Source organism: Bos mutus, chromosome 9, assembly GCF_027580195.1.
Source record: "Bos mutus isolate GX-2022 chromosome 9, NWIPB_WYAK_1.1, whole genome shotgun sequence".
NCBI lineage: Eukaryota > Metazoa > Chordata > Mammalia > Artiodactyla > Bovidae > Bos > Bos mutus.
The window spans coordinates 76,977,494-76,991,839 of record NC_091625.1 but is presented as its reverse complement, the minus strand read 5'-3'; positions in this window follow the sequence as shown (position 1 = coordinate 76,991,839).

The following is a 14,346-nucleotide window of genomic DNA, read 5'->3' as shown; positions in this document are numbered from 1 at the left end:
TTTGCAAATCATACATCTGAAAAAAATAGGCATTCAGGTTATGTAAAGAACTTCCATAACAATCCAATTTAAAAAGGGGCAAAAGACTTGACTGAACAGGCACACCACCAAAAAAACAAAAATGAAAAATATTAAAAAACCCAAAACATACGCAGATGTAAGCATGAAAGATGTTCAATATCATTAGTCATTAGGAAAATGCAAATTAAAACCACAATGCAATACCACCACACATCTAGTATAGTGGCTAAAACTAAAAACATTGACCGTACTAGTGCTGGTGAGTATACAGAGGTATTAGAACCCTCTTACAGCAGCATGAAGTGGTACAAACACTCTGGATAACAGTTTGGCGGTTTTTTAAAAAGCTGAATATATACCTAACAGACGATGCAGCTATTCCACACTTAGATATTTACTCAGCAGAAAACAAAGCATATGTCTGCATAAAGACTTGTATATGAATGGGCACAGCAGCTGTGTTTTTATTAACAAAAACCTGGAAAGCACTTCAACGTCGAAGCATAGGTGAGTGGATAAACAATTGATCGTATACTCACGGCAGTATACAGATCAATGACTAGAAACAAAGGAACAGTTATATACACAACAACACAGATGAACCTCAAAATACTTATGTCAAATGAAAGAATCCAGAAAGAAAAGAATACATATTTCATTTATATTAAGTTCTAGAAAACTTCAAGTAATCTATAGTTAGAAGACGCAGATCAGAAGTTGCCCACAGACGGAAGAGTAAAGAGAAACCAGAAAAAAGCAGAAAGAAGGTATTACCAAGGGGCATGTGGAACTTTATGGAAATGATGGATGTTCTCATTATCTCGACTGAGGATTGGTTTATGAGTGTATACAAGTGTCAAAACTTATCAAATTTTATACTTTAATTATGCATACTTTATTATATATCAGTTATACCTCAAAAAATTTTACAAGCTAATGTTCCCCACTGGATGAAATTTACTTTGGGTCATCATCAGAAAATCTGCTGTTCAGTTCAGTCACTCAGTTGTGTCCGACTCTTTGTGACCCCACAGACTGCAGCATTCCAGGCCTCCCTGTCCATCGCCAACTCCCAGAGTTTACTCAAACTCATGTCCATTGAGTCAGTGATGCCATCCAACCATCTCATCCTCTGTCATCCCTTTCTCCTCCCGCTTTCAATCTTTCCCAGCATCAGGGTCTTTTCAAATGAGTCAGTTCTTCACATCAGGTGGCCAAAGTATTGGAGTTTCAGCTTCAGCATCAGTCCTTCCAATGAATATTCAGGGCTGATCTCCTTTAGGATGGACTAATTGGATCTCCTTGCAGTCCAAGAGACCCTCAAGAGTCTTTTCCAACACCACAGTTCAAAAGCATCAATTCTTCGCCACTCAGATTTCTTGTTAGTCCAACTCTCATATCCATTCACGACTACTGGAAAAACCATAGCTTTGACTAGACAGACCTTTGTTGGCAAAGTAATGTCTCTGCTTTTTAATATGCTGTCTAGTCTTAAAAGATCTATTTTAAATTTTTTCTGTGTTTACAGCCCTGAGAGTTTAATTTGGGAAACAAATCTCCATAAATTCTATCCACGAGGGTCACAAATTATCAAGTCTATTGTCAAAAATAGCCAACCACTGTCTAGGGGCTCAAGATATGAGTTACAGAATCAACACATTAGACTAACCATGATCATTTCTCCAGAAGTAGTCTATTCAAAGTCTACACTTCTGAAAAGCCAGACATCTATTTTTTTATGTATAGTATCATTGTTACTCAAATTCTTACACACATCTCACAAATGTGTGGGTGAAATGGCACTATTTCACCCAGAATAATTTGGAGTCACAGTGGCCACTTTAGATGAACTCAAAAAATTTTTGAAAATTTTCAAAATTGTCCATCTTAGAACAAATGGGCAATCGATTTCCTAATGTCAAATGTACTATCTTTTTTGATTGGTATAGAGGAGTTTCTAAGCAAAATTCTGATTCTACAATAGCTTTAATTATAAGGAAAGCACCAAAAACCTACAGCTTATTAGAGTCCCTCTTTTGATCTAGTGTCAAAGACCTCCTTTGCCTCACAGCTACAGCAGTCACTGCCAAATTCACAATGCCTTCTGTTGGCACTGTGTCAGGGTCTTTCTTGGAGGTAATTCGATACAGTTTTGGCACCTAACTGAAAATGCACATTTCCGGACAAGCTGGTTTACATCCTGTAAGATAGTAAAACTATTAGTAATTGACTTTGTAAATTACTATTGTTCTAAAACTTTATACCTTGCTGCTTCCTTTCTCTGATGAAGGAAACATGCATACAACCCGCAGTTAATAATCCCCAGCACCTCCCTAAAAGATGCCACTTAAGCAAAATTGAAATTTAAGGGAAGTCTAAACTGAATGAATTTACTTTGAAGTAACATTTTTAAAATCCTGATTTGATGAGGTTTATTCTGAATTAATGGGCTTCCCAGGTGGTGCTAGTGGTAAAGAACCCATCTCCTAATGCAGGAGATGCGGATTCTATTCCTGGATCAGGAAGATCCCCTAGAGGACAGCATGGCAACCCACTCCAGTATCCTTGCCTGGAGAATCTCATAAACAGAGGAGCCTGGTGGGCTACAGTCCATAGGATTGCAGAGTTGGACATGACTGAAGTGACTTAGCACACGTTTCCATGCTGAACTAGCAAAATTAAATTTTTCATTCAGTTCAGTTCAGTTCAGTCGTTCAGTCATGTCTGACTCTTGGCAATCCCATGAATTGCAGCACGCCAGGCCTCCCTGTCCATCACCAACTCCCGGAGTTCACTCAGACTCACGTCCATCGAGTCAGTGATGCCATCCAGCCATCTCATCCTCTGTCGTCCCCTTCTTCTCCTGCCCCCAATCCCTCCCAGCATCAGAGTCTTTTCCAATGAATCAACTCTTTGCATGAGGTGGCCAAAGTACTGGAGTTTCAGCTTTAGCATCATTCCTTCCAAAGAAATCCCAGGGCTGATCTCCTTCAGAATGGACTGGTTGGATCTCCTTGCAGTCCAAGGGACTCTCAAGAGTCTTCTCCAACACCACACTTCAAAAGCATCAATTCTTCGGCGCTCAGCCTTCTTCACAGTCCAACTCTCACATCCATACATGACCACAGGAAAAACCATAGCCTTGACTAGACGGACCTTTGTTGGCAAAGTAATGTCTCTGCTTTTGAATATGCTATCCAGGTTGGTCATAACTTTCCTTCCAAGGAGTAAGCGTCTTTTAATTACATGGCTGCAGTCACCATCTACAGTGATTTTGGAGCCCAAAAAAATAAAGTCTGACACAGAAATTAATGTTTACAATAGAAAGCAAATTTGGTTATGGAAAAATTTTACATTCAATTTTATGCACAGTTAGGTCACAGATACATTCAGTTCAGTTCAGTCGCTCAGTTGTGTCCAACTCTTTGTGACCCCACGGACTGCACGCGAGGCTTCCCTGTCCATCACCAACTCCTGAAGCCTACACAAACTCATGTCCACTGAATTGGTGATGTCATCCAACCATCTCATCCTCTGTCTTCCCCTTCTCCTCCCACCTTCAATCTTTCCCAGCATCAGTGTCTTTTCAAATGAGTCAGCTCTTCACATCAGGTAGCCAAAGTATTGGAGTTTCAGCTTCAGCATCAGTCCTTCCAATGAATATTCAGGGCTGATCTCCTTTAGGATGGACTGGTTGGATCTCTTTGCAGTCCAAGGGACTCTCAAGAGTCTTTTCCAACACCACAGCTCAAAAGCATCAATTCTTTGGCGCTCAGCTTTCTTTAGAGTCCAACTCTCACACCCATACATGAATATTGGAAAAACCATAGCCTTGACTAGCCGGACTTTTATTGGCAAAGTAATGTCTTTGCTTTTTAATATGCTGTCTAAGTTGGTCATAACTTTCCTTCCAAGGAGCAAGCGTCTTTTAATTTCATGGCTGCTGTCACCATCTGCAGTGATTTTGGAGCCCCAAAAAATAAAGTCAGCCACTGTTTCCATTGTTTCCCCATCTATCTGCCATGAAGTGATGGGACCAGATGCCATGATCATAGTTTTCTGAATGTTGAGCTTTAAGGCAACTTTTTCACTCTCCTCTTTCACTTTCATCAAGAGGCTCTTAAGTTCTTCACTTTCTGCTGTAAGGATGGTGTCATCTGTACATCTAAGGTATTGATATTTCTCCCAGCAGTCTTGATTCCAGCTAATACTTCATCCAGCCCAGCGTTTCTCATGATGTACTCTGCATATAAGTTAAATAAGCAGGGTGACAATATACAGCCTTGATGTACTCCTTTACCTATTTGGAACCAGTCTATTGTTCCATGTCCAGTTCTTTTTTTTTTTTCCATGTCCAGTTCTAACTCTTGCTTCTTGACCTGCATACAGATTTCTCAAGAGGCAGGTCAGGTGGTCTGATATTGCCATCTCCTTAAGAATTTTCCACAGTTTGTTGTGATCCACACAGTCAAAGGCTTTGGCATAGTCAATAAAGCAGAAGTAGAACTTTTTCTGGAACTCTCTTGCTTTTTCGATGATCCAGTGGATGTTGGCAACTTGATCTCTGGTTCCTCTGCCTTTTCTAAATCCAGCTTGAAGATCTGGAAGTTTATGGTTTGCATGAACACAGTTCAGGCTTCACTGTTGAGGCCTGGCTTGGAGAATTTTGAGCATTACTTTGCTAACGTGTGAGATGAGTGCAACTGTGCACTAGTTTGAGCATTCTTTGGCATTGCCTTTCTTTGCGATTGGAATTAAAACTGACCTTTTCCAGTCCTGCAGCCACTGTTGAGTCTTCCAAATTTTCTGGCATATTGGGTGCAGCACTTTAACAGCATCATCTTTTAGGATTTGAAATAGCTCAACTGGAATTACATCACCTCCACTAGCTTTGTTCATAGTGATGCTTCCTAAAGCCCACTTGACTTTGCATTCCAGGATATCTGGCTCTAGGTGAGTGATCACACCATCGTGATTATCTGGGTCATGAGGATTACATCCACTAAAAAGCCTCAGTTCCTACTAGGAAGAGGAACCACGCTCTGGATGGTCTCATTCAGACAATGATGGAGTGAACTGTGCAAACTGCTAGACAGAGTTGCAAATAAGAATTTCAAATAATTCCACTGCAAGGATAAAGGAGGTTATGGTACAAACTGGTGGAGGCTTTGGCAGAGTAAAGGGAATTTAAGCCTGATATCACACCTAAGTTTATTTTCACCTAAACCCAGGCTCTCTTTCTCTTTCACGGGAGGTATCCCAGGGTTAGAAATCCAACTCACCAGCCTGGTGTCTGAGCACCGTTTGCCTCCTATGTAAGACAGGAGACTGCAGTGATCTTCAAGTATGAGATAGCGTCTGTAAATCTCTGACATTACACATTGCATTTAAAGTTGTAACTATTTGTTGAGCAGAATGCCAGGTAATATGTGAGGAACTTGGGGAGCCAACAACAACAACAAAAAAGAGGCTTTCATATCTAATGATCAGTTTTCTGGCCAAGGAGAATTTGCATCCAAGTTGGCAGGAATGAGGCAGCAGGATTTTTGAACTGCCTATACATGATGAGCTGGAAGTCTGAGGGAGTCAGAGTCTTTACACTTGCTTATTCAGCTTGTCTACAATATTATTCCCTACCTAAAGCTTGCAGGTGCTTTGTTCAGACCGGTTCTAAATGCCTGCAGAGTTAATGGCCCCACCTTTTGGAGACTATTACTTCACCGACCTCTATTAGTAGACAAACTAATAGAACCTCCCATGAAGAGTATTTCTGGATACTAAATTTATGCATTTTGCTCCATAGTCTGATTTAATTTCTTTTTTCACATTCACCAGTGTTCAATGACTTCCCTTTGATTTATTATTATTTTTTTTTTACCTTGACTCATGGTTTCAGGCCATTTCACTTATCATTCAGCTTCCCTCCCCTCGATGTCCCCATAGTCAAAACAAACAAACAACAACAACAACAAAAACCTCTTCAAAAACCCTTTTTTGGAGTATGCTTCTAAATAACAGCCTCACTCGAATGTTATAACCTCTAAGATTATAAAATCCATACAAATATGTGTCTTTTGGGACAGACTTCATCATTGCATCACTGAAAGATAACATAGGATGGTGTTGGGTGTTGATTTTTTTGAAGATGAAGATGCCTGTGGAGAGGTCTGTTTGACGGAAGATGAGTCACATTTGGTGAAGGTTTAAGTGAAACAGTGAGTTTGATAAATCTGTCCAAGATTTAAGAATATTCAGACACCTTTTCTTCCCAAGAAAATCCCCCACAGATCTCTTCAGGAACAAAAAGCTTCTCTACAGTGGTTCCAAATGATTCAGACATAACTTCCTGCATATGCCACCGAAGGGATTTCTTTACTTTTCGGAAGACCATTAGCCAGCTTGCCAAATTCTTCAGCATAACAAAATTATAGGCAGTTTCCCTCTTGGGCATGCTGAAATGGTGAAAATTGCCCGGAGAAAATTGAAACCCTGATAATTGATTTTCTTACTGTTCAAACCTTTCTAAGATTAAATTGAAACTTTTCAGGACAAACACAATCAAAACCATAGGGAATACCACTATATTCTTAGAAGAGTTTCACAGCTAAAACCTACACAACATTTCTTCAGACACAGATTTAGAATTCAATAATTTTTCTAAAATAGAACTCTTCTTTCTGGCCTTATGCAGAATCGGCTGATTTAACTGTGTTATTCACTTTGTTCTTGGTATCTGGGATCCAAGAATTAAAGACAGGACAAAAAAAAGAACCAGGTAAATACTGTCTATGAAACAAATACTTCATGTCATAAACTTGAAACTGAAAAATAAATCTCTCTCTCCATCAGTGAACTGCTTCAGATACAGACTGTTGGCCAAAATGTGCGACCTTCAGTTTCTCATAAAATACAATTCTAAATGGATTAAATAGTGTTGTCAATGTAAATATGTGATGTATATATTTCTAAATCAAGATGCTTTGTGGTTGTCCGCAAGTTACATATTGGGTTGCCCAATACCATTGTCAGATGATACGTGAAAAAGCACGTTAAAACATTGAAAGTTTTCACCATAGAAACACTGGATTATCTTTTCCAGGATAACTGTACTCCACAAGAATATTTAGGCTATTAAGAGAAGTTCTTTGACTCATTCATTTTCTGAACATGATAAAACAGTATTTCATAACTCAATCAATATTTATGCCCTTCATTCCTAAAGACCTAGATCAGAAGAAGGGGTTCATAAAGAGGCTTTCCAGGTCATTGACCTCAAACTCTGACCAGCTCTGCCACTGGAACACCCATATTCTAACTCAAGAGTGGTTGTTCTTTTGCCCAGAGCATCCACTCCCCCTTATGATAGTAACAGTATCACAATTTTCCTTTGAGTGAACAATCTCATCCCATCTCCATGTGTGTGGGAAAAAGTCACTCCACTTTACTCCAGGAGTGGGGCCTAAGCCAATTTGCTTATTTAGCTACCATCCCCCCACCCCACCCCTTATCACCCCTTATCAACAGCGATCAGCTAAAGAATGGGGTATGCATAGCAAGCCAATTTGGGCCAGAGAGAGTATGTATGTGAATCCTTAAAATTATGAGGAAGGTACAAGAAGCAATTATCTCTGCATAGAATTTAAAAGTAGAATAATATAAATCTCAATTTGTCGCGAGCCACAGAACAGAGCCTAGAAATGGACCCTAATGGCATTATTTGAGCACAAAATCTAGCAGTACCTAAAATTAGCTCCATTTCATCAAAAGGAATATCAAATATTAAGTCAGAGTTCAATCTTCAAATATTTGCAGTAAGAATCCTAATTGGCATTTGAGCTTCTCCACTAGTCAGGAAAAAACATGTTTATTTTCCATTTTATTAAATCATTATCTGAAACAACTTTTCAAAAGGAACTTTCTAATCTAACGGAAAACAAAACTTAAAAAAGTACACAGCTATATATGTAATTACTGTTAACTTGGAATGTATTAAATTCAAGTATTTACTCTACACTGTCCTTTAAAACAACTATAATGAAGGGTCTTGGACACAGCCAGTAGGATCAATAAGTGTAGACTGAGGGTTATAGTTACCCTTGCTATGGCTTTCACAAGAGCATCTTGAAAAAACAAATTCTAATTCTTACCACCTGAACTATTTCACTCAGCTTTATAGGCTTATAACAACCTCTCCTCATTCTATATCTCCCAAAACTTTTCTCAGTCCATAATTTATTTGAACAAACATCTACAGGTAGATGATGAGATCTATTCAGTCACCTCAAAAAGAATGGAGACTCAAAAGACAATCTTTTGTTTATAGAATCCTTTAGAAACTATCCTGAGTGACAAGACTCACTCTTTGTCAATTCTTTGTTCTCATTAATATCTCAGGTGTAGTTTCCTCAGAATGGACTTTGTGTGGAATCAACCTCTGTTCAGAAGATAATTCTGTTGTCATTCCAATTCACAAATTCCTCAGAGCATTCTCTTCCTCTGAAAGTGTACGGCAGATTTCAGCTGTCAAGTCTGGGTTTCTCAGTTTTTTTGCAAGGGGAAAAAATGACCATTTGACCACAGAATACTGCTTTATGTTCCTTCCTGCCAGTTTCATGAAATAGTCAAATTACTCTCAGAATCAGGTTGGCATTCATTCACAATTTTAACTAGTTTCCATTCCATGCAAATGACTGATCTTGGTGAAGAAACCAGGCTTTGAATTTTTTTTACCCAGTATCATAACATTCTGGCAGAATGAAAATGGATAAAGTAACATCCTAAAAGACAGTTTTAATTTTAATGTTTTCAAATTTGAGTCTATTTTAGCCCTTTGCAATAGAAATAAAAGCAAAAATAAACAAATGGAACCTAATCAAATTTACAAGCTTTTGTACAGCAAAGGAAACCAGGAATGAAATGAAATGAAAACACACAGAATGGGAGAAAATATTTGCAAATGGCACAACCCATAGTGGCTTAATTTCCAAAATATACAAACAGTTCATACAACTCAACAACAAAAAGCAAGCAATCCAATAAAAAAATGGGCATACCTAAATAGACATTTCTCCACAGAAGACATACAGATAACCAACAGCCACATGAAAAAATGTTCAACATCACTAATTATTACAGAAATGCAAATCAAAACTATAATGAGGTTCTACCTCATACCAATCAGAATGGCCGTCATTTTAAAAAAATCTACAAATAACAAATGATGGAGGGGGTGTGGAGTAAAGGGGATCCTCTTACACTGTTGGTGGGAACGTAAATTGGTGCAACCACTATGGAAGATGGGATGGAATTCCTCAAAAATCAAAACACAGAGGTACCATATGACCCAGCATATATCTGGACAAAAGTAGAATCCAAAAAGATAACATGCACCCCTATGTTCATAGCAGCACTATTCACAATAGCCAAGACATGGAGACCAACTAAATGTCTACCAATAGACAAATGGATAAAAAAGATGTGGTACATATATATAGTAGATACTACTCAGTCATAGAAGTGAATGAAATAATGCCATTTGCAGCCACATGGATGGACCTAGAGATTTTATATATATATATAATAATATTACATATATTATTATAAGTGAAGTCAGAAAGAGAAGGACAAATCCATATGGCATCACTCTTATGTGGAATCTAAAATGTGACGCAACTGAACTTATCTGTGAAACATACAGACTTACAGACATACAGAACAAACGTGATTGAAAAGGGGGAGAGCAGGGAGAGGAATGGATTAGTATTTGGAATTAGCAGATGTAACCTCTTATATATAGACTAGACAAACAACAAAGTCCTACTGTAAGCACAGGGAACTATATTTAATATCCTGTAATTAACCATAATGAAAAAGAACATGAAAATGAAGAATATATAATGGAATCACTTTGTTGTACAACAGAAATTAACACATTGTCTATCAACTGTACTTCAATAATTTTTAATGAATATATTTTAGCCCTTTGAATGTGTGTGTGTGTGTAAAAGATATTAGTTAGATCTTAAACATAAGTGTTCTAATCTTCTGAATAGGAAGATTTAGTTAGCTGTTCTCGGTTGCAAACAACAGAAAATTGGACTCAAGTTGAGCTAAACAAAAAAGGCATTTCTCCAAACTTGGCTGGATTTAGGATTTAAAAGCTAACATCCAGGCAATTCTCTATCCAGCTTTACAATATGTCTTGGGTGTTCGTGGTAGCAAGACAGAGGAAGTAGCTATTGGACTTTCATCCCATGAGGCTTCTCCTCCTGCTGGGGAGAAGACTCTCTCCCAGGAATCAGCAAACGTCATTACACTTGCTTAATTCTGACTGGGTGGCTGGGCAATCTCTGAATCAATCAAGAAATGTAATGTTCAGATTGGCTTCACAAATTCTTGTTACCATGAAATGTTCATTATAGAAGATAAAAATTATATTTCATTTTTGGAATAGTTGTATAAAAACCTATGAGGATAGTTAACAATTAAACCTATTATCTAATTATGGTCAGAAGATTCAACTTAGGATAAACTATACTAAAATACTCTGGAACATTTTTAAACCTGCATAGACTATAAGAAGGAAATTCCACATAACAAGTCAGTTTATCCTGCAGGTAATGATATGTTTTGCAAAGCATTCTCAGAATGTAATTCTAACCAAAATAAGATTTAGAATAATGCCCTAACCAGGAACTCAGGTGGAAACCTGGGTAAAAGGCATAAAGGGGAATAATTTTTTCTGCTGTATTTTACGGTTCTATTATCCCAAGTGATACTTAAGGATGTATTGTCTCTTTTCTAAACAAACTTTTTCTTTTAGAGTAGTTAATCAAAAACCAACAAACATATTATCTTAACTCCTTACTGAAAAGCCTTTTTTAAATTTTTTTTTTATTTTTAAACTTTACAATATTGTATTAGTTTTGCCAAATATCGAAATGAATCTGCCACAGATATACCTGTGTTCCCCATCCTGAACCCTCCTCCCTCCTCCCTCCTCCCTCCCCATACCCTCCCTCTGGGTGGTTCCAGTGCACCAGCCCCAAGCATCCAGTACCGTGCATCGAACCTGGACTGGCAACTCGTTTCATACATGATATTATACATGTTTCAATGCCATTCTCCCAAATCTCCCCACCCTCTCCCTCTCCCACAGAGTCCATAAGACTGATCTATACATCAGTGTCTCTTTTGCTGTCTCATACACAGGGTTATTGTTACCATCTTTCTAAATTCCATATATATGTGTTAGTATACTGTATTGGTGTTTTTCTTTCTGGCTTACTTCACTCTGTATAATAGGTTCCAGTTTCATCCATCTCATTAGAACTGATTCAAATGTATTCTTTTTAATGGCTGAGTAATACTCCATTGTGTATATGTACCACAGCTTTCTTATCCATTCGTCTGCTGATGGGCATCTAGGTTGCTTCCATGTCCTGGCTATTATAAACAGTGCTGCGATGAACATTGGGGTACACGTGTCTCTTTCCCTTCTGGTTTCCTCAGTGTGTATGCCCAGCAGTGGGATTGCTGGATCATAAGGCAGTTCTATTTCCAGTTTTTTAAGGAATCTCCACACTGTTCTCCATAGTGGCTGTACTAGCTTGCATTCCCACCAACAGTGTAAGAGGGTTCCCTTTTCTCCACACCCTCTCCAGCATGTATTGCTTGTAGACTTTTGGATTGCAGCCATTCTGACTGGCGTGAAATGGTACCTCATAGTGGTTTTGATTTGCATTTCTCTGATAATGAGTGATGTTGAGCATCTTTTCATGTGTTTGTTAGCCATCTGTATGTCTTCTTTGGAGAAATGTCTATTTAGTTCTTTGGCCCATTTTTTGATTGGGTCATTTATTTTTTCTGGAGTTGAGCTGTAGGAGTTGCTTGTATATTTTTGAGATTAGTTGTTTGTCAGTTGCTTCATTTGCTATTATTTTCTCCCATTCTGAAGGCTGCCTTTTCACCTTGCTAATAGTTTCCTTTGTTGTGCAGAAGCTTTTAAGTTTAATTAGGTCCCATTTGTTTATTTTTGCTTTTATTTCCAATATTCTGGGAGGTGGGTCATAGAGGATCCTGCTGTGATGTATGTCGGAGAGTGTTTGCCTATGTTCTCCTCTAGGAGTTTTATAGTTTCTGGTCTTACGTTGAGATCTTTAATTTTGAGTTTATTTTTGTGTATGGTGTTAGAAAGTGTTCTAGTTTCATTCTTTTACAAGTGGTTGACCAGTTTTCCCAGCACCACTTGTTAAAGAGATTGTCTTTAATCCATTGTATATTCTTGCCTCCTTTGTCAAAGATAAGGTGTCCAACACGCTGCTGAATAACCAACAAATCACAGAAGAAATCAAAAATGAAATCAAAATTTGCGTAGAAACTAATGAAAATGAAAACACAACAACCCAAAACCTGTGGGACACTTTAAAAGCAGTCCTAAGGGGAAAGTTCATAGCAATACAGGCATACCTCAAGAAACAAGAAAAAAGTCAAATAAATAACCTAACCCTACACCTAAAGCAACTAGAAAAGGAAGAAATGAAGAACCCCAGGGTTAGTAGAAGGAAAGAAATCTTAAAAACTAGGGCAGAAATAAATGCAAAAGAAACAAAAGAGACCATAGCAAAAATCAACAAAGCCAAAAGCTGGTTCTTTGAAAGGATAAATAAAATTGACAAACCATTAGCCAGACTCATCAAGAAACAAAGGGAGAAAAATCAAATCAATAAAATTAGAAATGAAAATGGAGAGATCACAACAGACAACACAGAAATACAAAGGATCATAAGAGACTACTATCAACAATTATATGCCAATGAAATGGACAACGTGGAAGAAATGGACAAATTCTTAGAAAAGTACAACTTTCCAAAACTGGACCAGGAAGAAATAGAAACTCTTAACAGACCCACCACAAGCACGGAAATTGAAACTGTAATAAAAAATCTTCCAGCAAACAAAAGCCCAGGTCAAGATGGCTTCACAGCTGAATTCTACCAAAAATTTAGAGAAGAACTAACACCTATCCTGCTCAAACTCTTCCAGAGAATTGCAGAGGAAGGTAAACTTCCAAACTCATTCTATGAGGCCACCATCACCCTAATACCAAAACCTGACAAAGATCCCACAAAAAAAGAAAACTACAGGCCAATATCACTGATGAACATAGATGCAAAAATCCTTAACAAAATTCTAGCAATCAGAATCCAACAACACATTAAAAAGATCATACACCATGATCAAGTGGGCTTTATCCCAGGGATGCAAGGATTCTTCAATATCCATAAATCAATCAATGTAATACACCACATTAACAAATTGAAAAATAAAAACCATATGATTATCTCAATAGATGCAGAGAAAGCCTTTGACAAAATTCAACACCCATTTATGATAAGAACTCTCCAGAAAGCAGGAATAGAAGGAACATACCTCAACATAATAAAAGCTATATATGACAAACCTACAGCAAACATTATCCTCAATGGTGAAAAATTGAAAGCATTTCCTCTAAAGTCAGGAACAAGACAAGGGTGCCCACTTTCACCATTACTATTCAACATAGTTTTGGAAGTTTTGGCCACAGCAATCAGAGCAGAAAAAGAAATAAAAGGAATCCAAATTGGAAAAGAAGAAGTAAAACTCTCACTATTTGCAGAAGACATGATCCTCTACATAGAAAACCCTAAAGACTCCAGAAAATTACTAGAACTAATCAATGATTATAGTAAAGTTGCAGGATATAAAATCAACACACAGAAATCCCTTGCATTCCTATACACTAATAATGAGAAAACAGAAAGAGAAATTAAGGAAACAATTCCATTCACCATTGCAACGGAAAGAATAAAATACTTAGGAATATCTACCTAAAGAAACTAAAGACCTATATATAGAAAACTATAAAACACTGGTGAAAGAAATCAAAGAGGACACTAATAGATGGAGAAATATACCATGTTCATGGATTGGAAGAATAAATACAGTGAAAATGAGTATACTACCCAAAGCAATTTATAGATTCAATGCAATCCCTATCAAGCTATCAATGGTATTCTTCACAGAGCTAGAACAAATAATTTCACAATTTGTATGGAAATACAAAAAACCTCGAATAGCCAAAGCTATCTTGAGAAAGAAGAATGGAACTGGAGGAATCAACCTACCTGACTTCAGGCTCTATTACAAAGCCACAGTTATCAAGACAGTATGGTACTGGCACAAAGACAGAAATACTGATCAATGGAACAAAATAGAAAGCCCAGAGATAAATCCATGAAAAGCCTTTTAAAAAGTTTAATATTATCAGCTTGGTATCTGCCAAAG